The sequence below is a fragment of the Pipistrellus hanaki genome (assembly GCF_964339955.1).
Source record: "Pipistrellus hanaki genome assembly, chromosome: 2".
In the NCBI taxonomy this organism is placed as follows: domain Eukaryota; kingdom Metazoa; phylum Chordata; class Mammalia; order Chiroptera; family Vespertilionidae; genus Pipistrellus; species Pipistrellus hanaki.
The window spans coordinates 37,129,211-37,142,780 of NC_140504.1; the positions used below are offsets into that span (position 1 = coordinate 37,129,211).

Genomic DNA, 13,570 nt, shown 5'->3' on the forward strand with positions numbered 1-13,570 from the left:
TCAGAAATGCCAGATCACGTTATTTCTGTGGCAAAGGGTTGCTTCGGATCCGTGATAGCGGAATCTTTCCCATCAATTATATGACTCTGCGGCTCATTTATAGAATTCAGGGACATGAGAAAAGCCTCTAGTTTAACAAGAAGATCCTTCATTCAAGTGCTGGGTTGTATTTAAATGCAGAGATTAAATTCGAGTTGGAGAAAGTGGGAGAGCAAATTAAATTGGGAAGCCAAACATTTGTAGCTACATCAGCCTCTTTGGGGGGGGGGGGGGCGTGCCTGATAATTCAATGTGAAGCCTCCTCATTAGGTAACTGGATTTGTAAGACACACAGAATACCATGTCTCATGCAGAACACTCATATGTAGATCAATGCATGTGTTTAAAGTCGTTCCTAAGCATGGAACAGAGTCCAGAACCTCGGAACCTCAGAGGGAAGGCAGGGGAGGATGGGTGGGTGGGAGGTGATCAACCAAAGACCTTGTATGCTTATATGCATAACCCATGGGCACAGACAATAGGATGGCGAAGGCCTGGGGAAGGGGCTGGAAGGGGTTAATGGGGAAAAACAGGAGACCTATGTAGTACTTTCAACAATAAAGATTAAAAAAATAAATTAAATAAAAACAATAATGAAGTGGTTCCTAACATTAAAACTAGAGTGAGAACCAAAATGTAAAAAACAAATCAAAGGTTACTCTTGTGAATGTGGGGGATGGGCGAGGGCATGCTGTTTATAGAGATGCTAACCTGTGAATACTTGGAGAGAGCTTTTCCAGATGTATCAAGTCCTGAAATTATTTAATATGCATGCACTCTTCTAAAGCATCTGCAGGTTAAAAAAATCATTATTATTTATCTTGAGCATCAAATCCTAATAATTTTCTGTGTCAGGATACAGATAGGCACGCAGCAGTAACTAGATGCCCAACACATGCCAAGGTCTTGTGGGCCCACGATTTCAAACCAAAAGGAATTTGGGTATCATGGCTGTAAATCGAGGCCCTAGAGCCCACAGACAGGCGCACCCAAAAGGGTTAATTGGAGAACTGGGGAGGGGAGAGGTTCCTAGGTGCAGTCTGTGTGACAGGAAGAAAAAGAGGCTGGTAGGCACCCTGCAGTCCCCCCCCCCCCCCCCCCCCCCCCCCCCCCGCCCCGCCGCTGAGCACATTCCCTTGTGGGGGCAGGTGTGTCTCCTGGGGGCACTGCTGAGTAGGCCCTGCCCACCCCTTCTTGCATCTGCTTCTCTATTGCCTGCTAGCCACCCAGCTTGGGGAAGGCTGGCTCCGTGACAATTCGTCAGCCAGGATTTGTCACTGACAGTCACTTTTTGTGCAGTTTTACTCGGGGGCACCTGAGTTTAGGAGGCTGGCATCATTCTGTGGCTTCTCCTTTAGACACAGCCCAGGGAGGCAGGAGAAGGAAAAGGGGCATGAACCAATCATCACGCCACACAAGCCATGGGGACCCAGCGGAGAAACTGGCTCCTTCTCCAGCAAAGCCCTCCCTTCTTTTTGAGGTCCTTCAAGCCTCGTTGTCCAGGCTTCGCCCTCTGTTCCTTGTGGTGAGACACGAGGAGACTACCATAGTCCCCTCCCACCCAATAGCCTCCTCACTCATCAAAATGTGTGTTCCTGGCCTCATGATTCATTTCACCAATCTGGGACTGAGACCCTGAAGCTTTAAGTTTTGCTTTGTTGTGTTTTTTTGTTTGTTTGTTTGTTGGTTTTTTTTGTCTGTTTGTTTTTGCCTTTTTTTAAAGAAAAATATTTGTGGGTGTCGATGGTTCTCAAATGCCGAGGGCCAGGACCCTCACTCTAAGGGTGAAACCTTCACCTTTTTGCTCCTCCTTTTCTCTTCCTGTTGGGGGCGGGGCGGGGGGGGGGCGCTGCCCAAGAGGCTGGCTGCCCTGGGGAGGGAGCAGCTGGGGCAGCTGCCCTGGAGCAGCTGCTGTGTCTCAATCCTCTCTTCTGACAATCATTAAAATTCAATTTCAAGTCTCCTGTCTTTAACCATTTCCTAAGGGGCCTATGAAAAGTGCCCAAAGAGTGAGCCTTTTTGCAAGTGGAAGTGTCTTGGCAGCAGGCAGGCAGGCACTGGTTGGGTTGCCCTGGCTGGGTCCTTGTGGGTGCTTTGCAGTGGATAAGTGTCTAGATCCGAGTGCTGTGTCTACCTGGGCTGAGGGAAAAACTCTGTGGAAGTCTCAAGGCAGGCGAAGAACAGGAAAAACAACCAGCTTTCCCCTCATCCACATTATCCTGAATGGAGGCCAGCCTATCTGATCCTGCGGCCGGAGCTCGGAACCAGGCAAAAAGTTCTCATTATTTATTTATTTATTTAATTATTCATGGTATAGTTGACCCAAGCAATCGTTTTGTTGTTTGTTTTGTTAATCCTCATCCAAAGATATTTTTTTTCCCATTGATTTTTAGAGAAAGTGAGAAGAAGGGGAGAGAGACACAGAGAGAGAAACATTGATGTGAGAGACACACATCCATTGGTTGCCTCCTGCAACCAGGGCCGGAGTTAGAGCCTGCCACTGAGGTACATGCCCTTGACCAGAATTGAACCTTCAGTCTGCAGGCTGATGCTCTACCCACTGAGCCAAACCGGCAAGGGCTAGTTTTCACTCTTTAGCCTCACCATTCCTCACTTACTTTGTCTACCTTTCAGCTCACTGGCCTCTCCTCCTTGATCCCAAAAAGAAGAACATCTGTGCATCAGAAAGTTCCCTTCCCAAGAAGCTTCCCTGAATAGCTTCCTCCTTTGGGTAGAGAAATCTGCTTCTGGGTCAAGGGGAGACCACTACAGTGCTTTGAGAAACAGAAGGATGCACACACACCCCACGTGGGGGAGGTTGCTGAGTTTCACCAGGAGCTTTGACGAGAGTTGCCAAGCAAACATTCTTCAGTCCCAGCCTCAGAGCAGTTTTTCATTCCCTGCTCCAAAACGTTAGCAGGCATTTAGTACCCAAAATGCCTCCCTTCACTAACACCCAGTAGAATCTATGGAAAGGACTCATAGATTTGAAATTCTAGATGGGGGTTAAGGACTACCTGACTACAAGTGCCTTCACCTCTTAATCACATTATCTTCCTAAACGCAAGGTTCCTTCCCTATAAACCCATTGGTCTCTCAGCATACCTAATATTTTCCCTCTCCCTTTAGATTCTTACCCCTTACTCTTCCCCCCCCCCCCCCTTCTGAGGCCCTAAACCGAATTCTCAGAATTAAATTATGATCTTCTCCCAAATGACATGACAAGCTAGAAGGGCAATTTGGGGACCGCTCTGAAAATACATGGTGTAGAAAGTAAATGTTACAGCTGAGTGCAGTTGACAAGTGGCAGTTTGAGGCATCAGCAATAAATTCCACTTTTTCTACAGGCTTTTTTCCTTGTACTTCATTTTTAGGATCTATTGATCCTAACAGATAAACGTTAAAACAAAAAAATAAGTGAGAGAAATGTTAAAGAAAGACCAAATTAAGCTCTTTCTGGACTGGAAGCCATGGTAACATCTATAGCTCAGGGCTATTTGGACAGACTCTTTCATACCACTGGAAACGGAGGAGGACTAACTCCAAACCCTGCTTCTTGGTATTTAATTACAAACTTGGCAGAGTGGAGACTCTGTACCGATGAAAAGAAAATCAATCTGTGCTTATTAGCCATAACAAGTCAATAAAAACAGTCAGCTAGAGAAGTAATATTAAGAACACAATGTTTCTTTTTCTTGTTATTGATTTCAGAGAGGGAGCGAGAGATAGAAACATCAATGATGAGAAAGAATCATTGACCCGCTGCCTCCTGCATGCCCCCAACTAGGGACCCAGCCAGCAACCTGGGCGTGTGCCCCTGACCAGAATCGAACCTGGGACCCTTTGTTCTACAGTCTGACGCTCTATCCATGAGGGCAATACTCTCTTGTTACCATCTCAGACATAAGTCCCTGAGAATGTTTAAGCTTCCACAGCACACATTATTTTATGGTTTCACTGCTTGATTTTGGAGGAGTTTTTGCTTGTGCGGTACCTGAAGTTGTTTCCTGGAAGTGCAACTTGAATGAGTTTTACACTCATTTTATACTCTGGTTCCAGAATAACTCTGTCTCCGAAGTTTTGAATATATTTACCAGGGTGGGCTTTTCATTGCTTTGCCCCAGTGAGGAGGGCCTCCTATTGTAGTGGAGAACACTCTGAGCTAGAAATGTGAGGCAGGATGTAGGTTCCAGGTAAGATGTGTAATTAATAGTGTGCATGCTAGGCAGTTCATGTTTCTGGGCTTCAGATTTCCCATATGTAAAGAGAAAAGACTAGACACTCTCCTAGGGCCCTCTCAGTCCCTACACCCTGTAGTTCTATAGCATACTTGTAAATTTTCAACATAAGAGAAGATTTAGATCTAAGAGTTACTGAATAAAATATCTATTTCTTTCCTAGTTCTTTCAGTAAGAGTTTATGCAGAGGACTGACAAATGATTTTTTGGCCTTTTCCTGGGAGAGATTCCTAAATTTGACTAGAGGAAACCAAGCTAAGAGACTTGGCCTTCTGTTCTGGAGGACAAATGAACCATTGTCTTACCCTTGAACTTCTTTTCCTTTACAGATCCAACTTAGACATAATGTTTCACTCAAGATCAGGCTTGTGGTTTTAGGAGATTCTGGTCTGGCTTGCCTCATTTTAAAGACTTCTATCATCTCTTTTCAAAACCTGAGGAGTACCTCATTTCCTGTTTGAGAGTTCCTTGGGCTTTGCCAGCCACCAGCCAGGCCTTGCCAGGAGTTCCGGATGGGAAGGACAGTCTGAGTTCATGGTGGAGAACAAGCTGGCACCCAGTTGCAGTGACTCATCAACCTGGCTGCCCACTTTGCCACAGCAAGGGCCGCATGGTCAAATAGAAAGACCTGCATTTCAGCAAAGTGCAGTCGGATCCCGTGGCAAAACCATCTCAGCCTCTATCTCTGACCTTCCCTGTCACTGGCTGCTTTGGACACAAGACGAGAAAGGAAATTTTATCCTGAATCATGTTTTGTTTTAAGATTAATGAACAGGTCCTTGGTTTTATGTCCATTCTGTGCTAGGAATTTAGGGGTGATTACAAACCAGTGAACATAGGTCACAGCAAAATGAACCTTCAAGATTAGATGAAAACATTCCTCTGGAATGTCAGTATTCATTTTTGGGGTGTCAGTTGCTACATTTCTGTAATTCATCATTTTTTCCCCCCTTGGCTTAGAGTCAAGATGAGAAATGATATTTGGACCAAAGACATTGTTTTGTTATATAGCCACTGCTTTTTAAAATGCAAATATACTCTTCTCTCTCTCTCTCTCTCTCTCTCTCTCTCTCTCTCTCTCTCTCTCACACACACACACACACACACACACACACACACGCACACACAGCACCCAAAATCTAAAGAAAGTCCTTTCAAGACTTACAGGAGAAAATTAACGAAGGCTAGAGCAATGGCAATGATTTCATTTTATAAAAAGTCATTGTGCAGCACACAGGTGTTTTTTAAAAGCACGCATCATTATTATTAAAGAATATTACATTTCTAAATTATTACAATTCTTATCTATTATACTTTCAAGTCATATATAGGAGCCATTTAAAAGTACTTTATAATATAATCTGTAACCAAAACCCAACTTGTAGAAGTTTATAATGTGCAGAGGTTTACCCCATAGAGAATTAAATTTTAAATTATAAATCTTGTCCTAAAGTTATGGAACTTTAGTACAAGATAGCTTCTGGTGTTAACATGGAAGAATCTTCAATGGCTATTTTAGCTTTAATGTGCATTGCACTGAAATAAAGTGCACATTGTATTTTTCCCCTCCAAGTGTTCTTTTGTTAAATATGGAATATTTTTAGCATGTTGTTTTTAATGTATACATTATTTTTATTAGGTCATTTGGTAAAAGATAGAATATGTAATAAATAACGGCCTCTTGCTTTTCCCCTAATTTTATTATTTCACGTCAAACAAAAATGGATAATTTTCTCTTGGGGAAAAAGAATATGAGGGTGTTGAATGCAAAAATTATTATTAGTTACAGAATTTTTCCCTGACAGATTAGTATTTATGATGTATCGTATTTCAAAGCTGATTATTCTCAAAGAACAGCAGAGGGATATTAGAATTTCCAAGTATATTGCTTTGTTTAAAAAGCATTTTAATACATTATTCAAATTGTCGTCAATTATTGGTTTAAAGAAAAGCAGTATCTGTTGCAAATGTGAAATTTTGCTGTTTGGTGCACCTTACCAATTCTAGCTTCTTTAGGATAAAGGTGGAAATTATTAATATCAAAGACAGACAATTTAGAGCTCTGTCATTTTTTTTTTTTAACTTTAACTGTGATAGGCATCTCTGCAAGGTGGGTTTTACATATTTTTTTTTCTAATTTTTCCCCCTCCTTTCAGTAAGAAGGATAAGCTTTTAGAGTACCCAGTCACCGTGGCAACTGCCAAAAAAATTCTCCTGAAGTTTGAAGAGGTCAGCTAACAGGGTCAACAACTCTGGCCTCTCTCTGCGCTTGGTCTAGCATGCCCCAGCCTGCGGTTGGAGTGTCAGACCAGCTCTGACCCTGGGAGGTGGGCTATTCCGGCTCTGATATAAATTTTTCGAGTCAGTTCATGGCCTGGACTCTCCAGGTGGCCTCCAAAATCGATTTTGACCCCTGACCCTGTCTCACGGAGGCATAGCATTCACCCTAAGTAAGGATTTAGCCAGGAATGACAGCTTTCCACTGAGTGTTATTGGGGACAGTCTAAACAGTTTGGAAAGCAAGGAAGGAGGTCTGAGTGCTAGAAATCATTAAAAGCACATTAAAAAAACACTTAGAAAATTCTTTTTGTGGAAAAAAATGTTTAAAATGTATATTTGGTACAGAATTTTTATTGGACTTGTAGGATTTAAAAAACAACAACAAAGAATAATTTTGAATATACTCAGCAAACCCACACATCTTTATCTTTTTATATATTTTGTTACAAATATGCAAATAAGATAGTCTGGAGCAACAAAATAGGTACAACAGGGATGTGACATGTACAGAAAAGGAAAGCTAGTTATTAAAATAATAGACATTTTAATATTTTAAATACTAAATTTTGTGTGTCTGTTGAAATGTTTAAAATGGAAGAATAAGGAATCTTTAAAAAACAAAACAACAAAACACCTAGCTTGGAATGAAAATAAGCTTGTGCTGCACTCCAAGTACCTTGCTACTTTGTAAAACAAATAACCAATGCACTCCTTTGTATGTAAATGAGATAAAAATTATAAACATAGAAAGTTAGACCTTGTATAGATCAAAAGAGGAGGAAACAGGAAATTAAAAGTCTCTGAATTAACTTGGAAAATGAAATTAATTTAGATAGATCGTCAGTGACTCTTTTTTCCTTCCTTCTTTCCTCCTTTTTTTTTTTTTTTTTTTTTTTTTTTTTTTCCAGGATGCCACTGTGAATGTTTTATTTTTTTCCAGGGAAGTAGAGTTCGCTTTGAGAGTTCTAGCCTGTGAACTCTGTATGCAAATGTGGTCATCAAGCAAGCCTGGACTACCAAGAGGGAAGATTTTGAATGTTTCGATTTCTTAAAACCCTTCAGAGCATCCTTCCTCCTGTGGTACTTTGAAAGTTTTCCCCTTCCCAGAATTGTTGAAAATGGCTCCAAAGCAACAGTGCAATCGCTCAACCGATTGCACTATGAAGTAGTTGAGATGACATTTTATCGGAATCTTTTGTAAAAATTAGATTTTAAGTAGGGTGATTGTCCTTTTAGAAGAGGGGACAAGAATGAGTAGAAGCAAGTGTGTGTGTGGGGGAGGGGGGCAAGAGGACTGGGGAGGACCAAGCTGTTCATATAAGTGTATATACTCTTGGTGTTGGAAGGCCTCTGTGTCTTGGCTTCTCACTATGTTAAATCCCTATTATAAAACTTATCTGCACAAAGCCTATTATAGTATTCTGAGAACAAATTGGACCATGAATAACTGAGTTGGAAGTGTAGATTATTTTCTACTCAGGGAAAGTTAGAGATGACAACGGCTTAACTAAAAGAATAGCGATTAATCTCAAATAGATGGATTTCAAAGTTTCGTTCTTGATAAAGAGTACCTTTGATATTTCCCCTCTTCACACTCAAGTTTCCAGTTTCTTTGTGCTGAGAATTGTCCTGGTGATTACACTGTCCACCTCATACAGCACGGCTCTAAGGGTAGACCGTTTCCTTCCACATTGTTAACCTGTCCGAGAGGAGGCCAGAAGGACACTCCACTTCCTAGAGGTTAAAAGGATGGTTCCAAAGTGGAACCTGGGCTTAGATGTCAGATTCATGCTTAGGAATGATATCTTACACAATCCTAATTTCTCAGTTAGATAAAGTTATTATTTTTTAATCTTAATTTTGTTTACTACCCTATAGCTTGCAAAGAACTTCTCAGCTCATAATTCTGTTGTATCAATAGAATAATGTTTTAAAATAAATATCATTCATCCCATTTTGCCAATGAAAAAGCTGAGTTATTTGCATATTGTGATCTGGTTGAAAAATGGGAGAACTGGAACACCAACTCAGATTTTAAAAAGCTTCTGTTTCAAGTGTTTAACCTGTAACAATAGTCCTTAAAATTATTTTTTTGTGTATTACATCCCTGAAAATGAAGATTTTTTAAATTAAAAAGCAAAAGTCTTTATATTTCACAAAGAAGTTAAAAAACACAACTGAAAAAAAATTATATTCACTTAAAAGTGAATTTTGTCAACTATTGTTTTCCTTTGTGTATATACATATATTTCAATAGTCTTTCCTAGTTGAATATATTAATTTCTAAAAGTCAAATATGGACAGCTCTATATACATTAACTAACTACTTGGAATTTTTAATGTACATGAAAACTGTAGATTATATGTTTCAAAATAAAACATAACAATAAATAAGCCTTTAGAAGCAGATTCTGCAAGTTAAGTAATTATTTGAGAACATGCAATTGATTTTTATAGAGTGCAATGGGTGAAATTTTCCTTTTAGTGTTTCCCCCCCCCAGATATATTGAGGTATAATTGGCAAATAAAATAGTAAGATACTTAAAACGTACATCATTTTGATTTAATACTCATATACATTGTGAAAGCACTTCTCCCTTGGAGTTAATTAACCCATCTATCACTTCCATATTTGTGTGAGTGGGAATATTTAAGTTCTAGTCTCAACAAATTTCAATTATTTAACACAGTCTTATCAACCATAGTCACCATGTTTTAACTTAGATCCTCAGACCTTACTCATCTTATAGCTGAAAGTTTGTACTCTTCCCAACTTTCTTACTTCCCAGCCCCTGCCCTACTAGTTTTTAGGCTGGTATCTTCATAAGTTTGGGTAAACAAAGTTGTATAAAACTACTTTTTTGTCTCTTGGGTTTTTACTCTCCATGTTAAAATAAAGTTTTTGAAATACTCTAAAAAGGTTTAGTTAACCTGATATTGATGTAATCTACATAAACATACAGAAATCAAGAAATACAAAAAGATAACACCATGTGATTCTCTTAGGTTTTTCATGACGTTATTTTAATTGTATGCAATGTAGGTTGTGTGGATGTTAATGTGGAAATTCTAAGCTTTTTATTTCTTAAATTGTATAGAATGAAAGTAGTCATTTTATATATACTAAAATTAAGGCTTTTGCTCCTGAATTATGCTGGCAGCCAGACAAATCCGATCAAGCTTTTTAGGATTAGAAAAAAATGAAAGAGTCTAGAAAAGGAAAGTCAACTGCTCTGGTTGGAAGTTGCATCTGTGAGGTTGTATCAATAGTGACATATATCTTGACAATTTTTTTGTGCTAAAGTTTTTCAATTCCAATATGACATTAGACTGAGATTCTTGATTTTGATTTGGAGGCAAATGATCAAGCCAAAAATTCAAACTTCTAGGGTCTTCTCTACTAATTTTCAAATTAAGAAATGCAGAGCCCTGGCTGGGTAGCTCATTTGGGTCAAGTATCATCTGGATCTGCTGAGATTATGAGTTTGCTTTCCAATCAGGGAAAATACAAGAAGCAAATAAGTGGAACAGCAAATCTCTCTCTCTCTCTCTTTCTCTCTCTCTCTCTCTCTCTCTCTCTCTCTCTCTCTCTCTCTCTCTCAAATTAATTCAAAATAAATAAAGAAATGCAAAAATAAGGACTTACATTAACATTGATATGTTTGTTTAGATGCTCTGAAATTTTCTTTTTACTACTAACTGCATTCATTTTGTTTATGTGTGTGTTTTTATGGTGGGTTTTATTGTTGTTTAAGATTTTTTAAATTGATTTCTAGAGAGAGAAGGAGAGAGAAACATGGATGTGAGAGTAAAACATCAATCAGCTGCTTCTTTCATGCCCCTGACCTCATAACCTGGGCATGTGCCCCAACCAGGAATTGAACCAGCAACCCTTCAGTGCATGAGACAATGCTCAAACAACTATGCCACACCAGCCAGGGCCATGTATGTTTTAGTAGGTGGCAAAGAATGTTTGTTTATTTCATTCTTTCTTTTTTTTCTTCACTTCCTCCCTCTCTTCCTTCCTTCTTTCCCTCTTTTTCTCCTTCCCCTTCTTCCTGAGATTTTTAGGTAGTTTTTTTTTTTTTTAATGTATTATGCTAAACTGATATGTTACACACACAAAAAAAACACTTCAGTTAAACTTAAAACAAGTCAGAGAACCCGCAAGTATAATATCAAGACTTCTCAACAACCAAAATCCAATCCTGAGGTATCAACTTTTCTTTTAATTTACATTTTTAAATTTTCTTTTCTTTTACTTTTTTCTATCATCATTTATCTCTTCTATATTCTCAGGCATCAACTTTTTTATTTATTTTTTCTTTATTAAGGTATTACACATGTGTTCTTATCCCCCCATTGCCCCCTATGCCCTCCTCCCCCTCATGCCTTCACCCCCCTGGTATCTTTGTCCATTAGCTAGGCTTATATGCATGCATACAAGTCCTTTGGTTGATCTCTCCCCCTTATCCCTACCCTCTCCTGCCTTCCCTCTGAGGTTTGATGGTTTGATCCATGCTTCTCTGTCTCTGGATCTGTTTTTGTTCATCAGTTTATGTTGTTCATTATATTCCACAAATGAGTGAGATCATGTGATATATATCTCTCACTGGTTTATTTCACTTAGCATGATGCTCTCCAGTTCCATCCATGCTGTTGCAAATGGTAAGAATTCTTTCTTTTTTACCTCAGTGTAGTATTCCATTGTATAGATGTACCACTGTTTTTTAATCCACTCATCTGCTGATGGGCACAGGCTGTTTCCAAATCTTAACTATTGTAAATTCCGCTGCTATGAACATAGGAATGCATATATCCTTTCTGATTGGTGTTTCTAGTTTCTTGGGATATATTCCTAGAAGTGGGGTCACTGGGTCAAATAGGAGTTCCATTTTTAGTTTTTTGAGGAAACTCCATACTGTTCTCCACTGTGGCTGCACCAGTCTACATTCACACCAGCAGTGAAGGAGGGTTCCTTTTTTTCCACATCCTTGCCAGTACTTGTGGTTTGTTGATTTGTTGATGATAGCCATTCTGACAGGTGTGAGATGGTATCTCACTGTTGTTTTGATTTGCATCCCTCGGATGATTAGTGACTTGAGCAGGTTTTTATGTCTCTTGGCCTTCCTTCTATCCTCTTTTGAAAATTATCAATTTTAAGTTCATTGCCCATTTTTTGATTGGGCTGTTTATCTTCCTTTTGTTAAGTTGTATGAGTTCCCTGTAAATGTTAGATATTAAACACTTATCGGTGATAACATTAGCAAATATGTCCTCCCATGCAGTGGGCTTTCTTGTTTTGTTGGTGGATTCTTTTGCTGAATAGAAGCTTTTTATTTTGATGTAGTCCCATTTATTTATTTTCTTGTTAGTTTCCATTGATCTAGGAACTGTATCGGTGAAAAAATTGCTTCAGTATATGTCTGAGATTTTGCTGCCTGTGGATTCCTCTAATATTTTTATGGTTTTCAGGGATCAACTTTTAATGTAACAGATTCTGGCAATTTTCCTTTTGTTGTCTTTATAGGTCATCTAAACTCGTGGTTATTTTTCATGTAAACTTCTCATATTGTGAAAGAAGAAAAAGAAGAGGAGAGGAGCAGGAAGAAGAAGAGAAATTATTTTAGAAATCCGAAAAGAAATGTCAATTGCTACATATAACTTGTATGTAAGTACATGGAAGCATCATGTTAGCACTGGAAAGGATAAAGATGAATGATTCTTCATTTTTCTTTAAGTCCCCCCTGCCCAATACATTGTCATATCAAAGATGTTTTCTTTCCCTACCTGATTTGGCTTAATGGATAGAGCGTTGGCCTACGGACTTACAGGTCCCAGGTTTGATTCCAGTCAAGGGCACATGCCTGGGTTGCAGGCTTAATCCCCAGGGTGGGGCATGTAGGAGGCAGCTGATCAATGATTCTCTCTCATCAATGATGATTCTCTCTCTCTCCCTTTCCCTTCCTCTCTGAAATCAATTTTTAAAAAAGTTATCCCTTAAAAGTACAAAAACAAACAAAGATGTTTTTTCTCTCTCTCTCCTGAAGCTATTATAAGTGTGGAACGATTAATATAAATTTGGCAAAATAGAACTTCAAATAGTACAATAATTTTTCTTAATGAAGTTTTTAAGTAAATCAACCATGCATAAATATTTTGTATTCTTTTGAAAGGAAAAGTATATATCAATGTCTATTTAGGAAATTACAATGCATAGTGAAAAATTTAGTCAACTATTTTGGTATATTTTCTACAATATTAGATTTTTCTCTGTTCCTCTATCTGGTGACTATATCAGGTATATTTGAGTGCTGATAGATACATTTCATGATTACAGGACTTAATATACTAGAGAAACCAAGAGTTGTGCTATTTGTGTTGAGTATTGTTGACAATTGATGAAAGAGCACAATTGGCTACCTCTGTAGTAGGTCTGAGGCATTCCTTCAAGTTCTACAAAGATGAAAAGACTAAATCCCTGCCATCCTGGAATTTTGTGCTAGGTCTTAGGAAGAAGTAGAGATTGGGATTAAAAAATACAATAAAATTTGAGATTTGGGCCCAGCTCCTCAGAAAAGAGAAATTAGCATGCACACAAATGTCTCTTCAGAATAAACTCTGGTAAAGGTATGAACAAGTAACTAGGAAAATATGGAATAGCCTGGAGAAGCTTGTTGGAGAAAATAAGACTTGAAGAATGGCTAGGATTCTGATAGACACACATGGGACCGTATTCCAGGTGGAAACAGAGATAGAGAAGTGAAATTGTATAGTGAAACTCAGAGCTCTGGTGTGGGGCTTTGCTGGGACAGGTGACTTTCCTCTAACTGCACCTCCACTTCTGGCTCCTCAAAACCGTGGGTGGGCAGTATGAAGTTTTTCCATTTCTCAGTGACCAGATTGTGAATATTTCCAAATAGGCTTTATATTATTAATGTTACTGTGGTTCTTCATTTTGAAATAAAAATTCTGAATGTAAAAAAAGAAATTGTATAGTGTACCATCGAAAA

At 38.8% G+C, this 13,570-nt stretch overlaps 1 long non-coding RNA gene across 1 annotated transcript in view; it reads left to right on the forward strand.

Moving 5' to 3' along the window:
* Positions 1-13,570, forward strand: part of LOC311618220 — a 55,394-nt gene that overhangs the window by 35,578 nt on the left and 6,246 nt on the right. The window contains exon 4 of the long non-coding RNA XR_014794280.1: positions 12,088-12,228. This is a non-coding gene — a long non-coding RNA (uncharacterized lncRNA). The remainder of the gene's footprint in view (positions 1-12,087; positions 12,229-13,570) is intronic.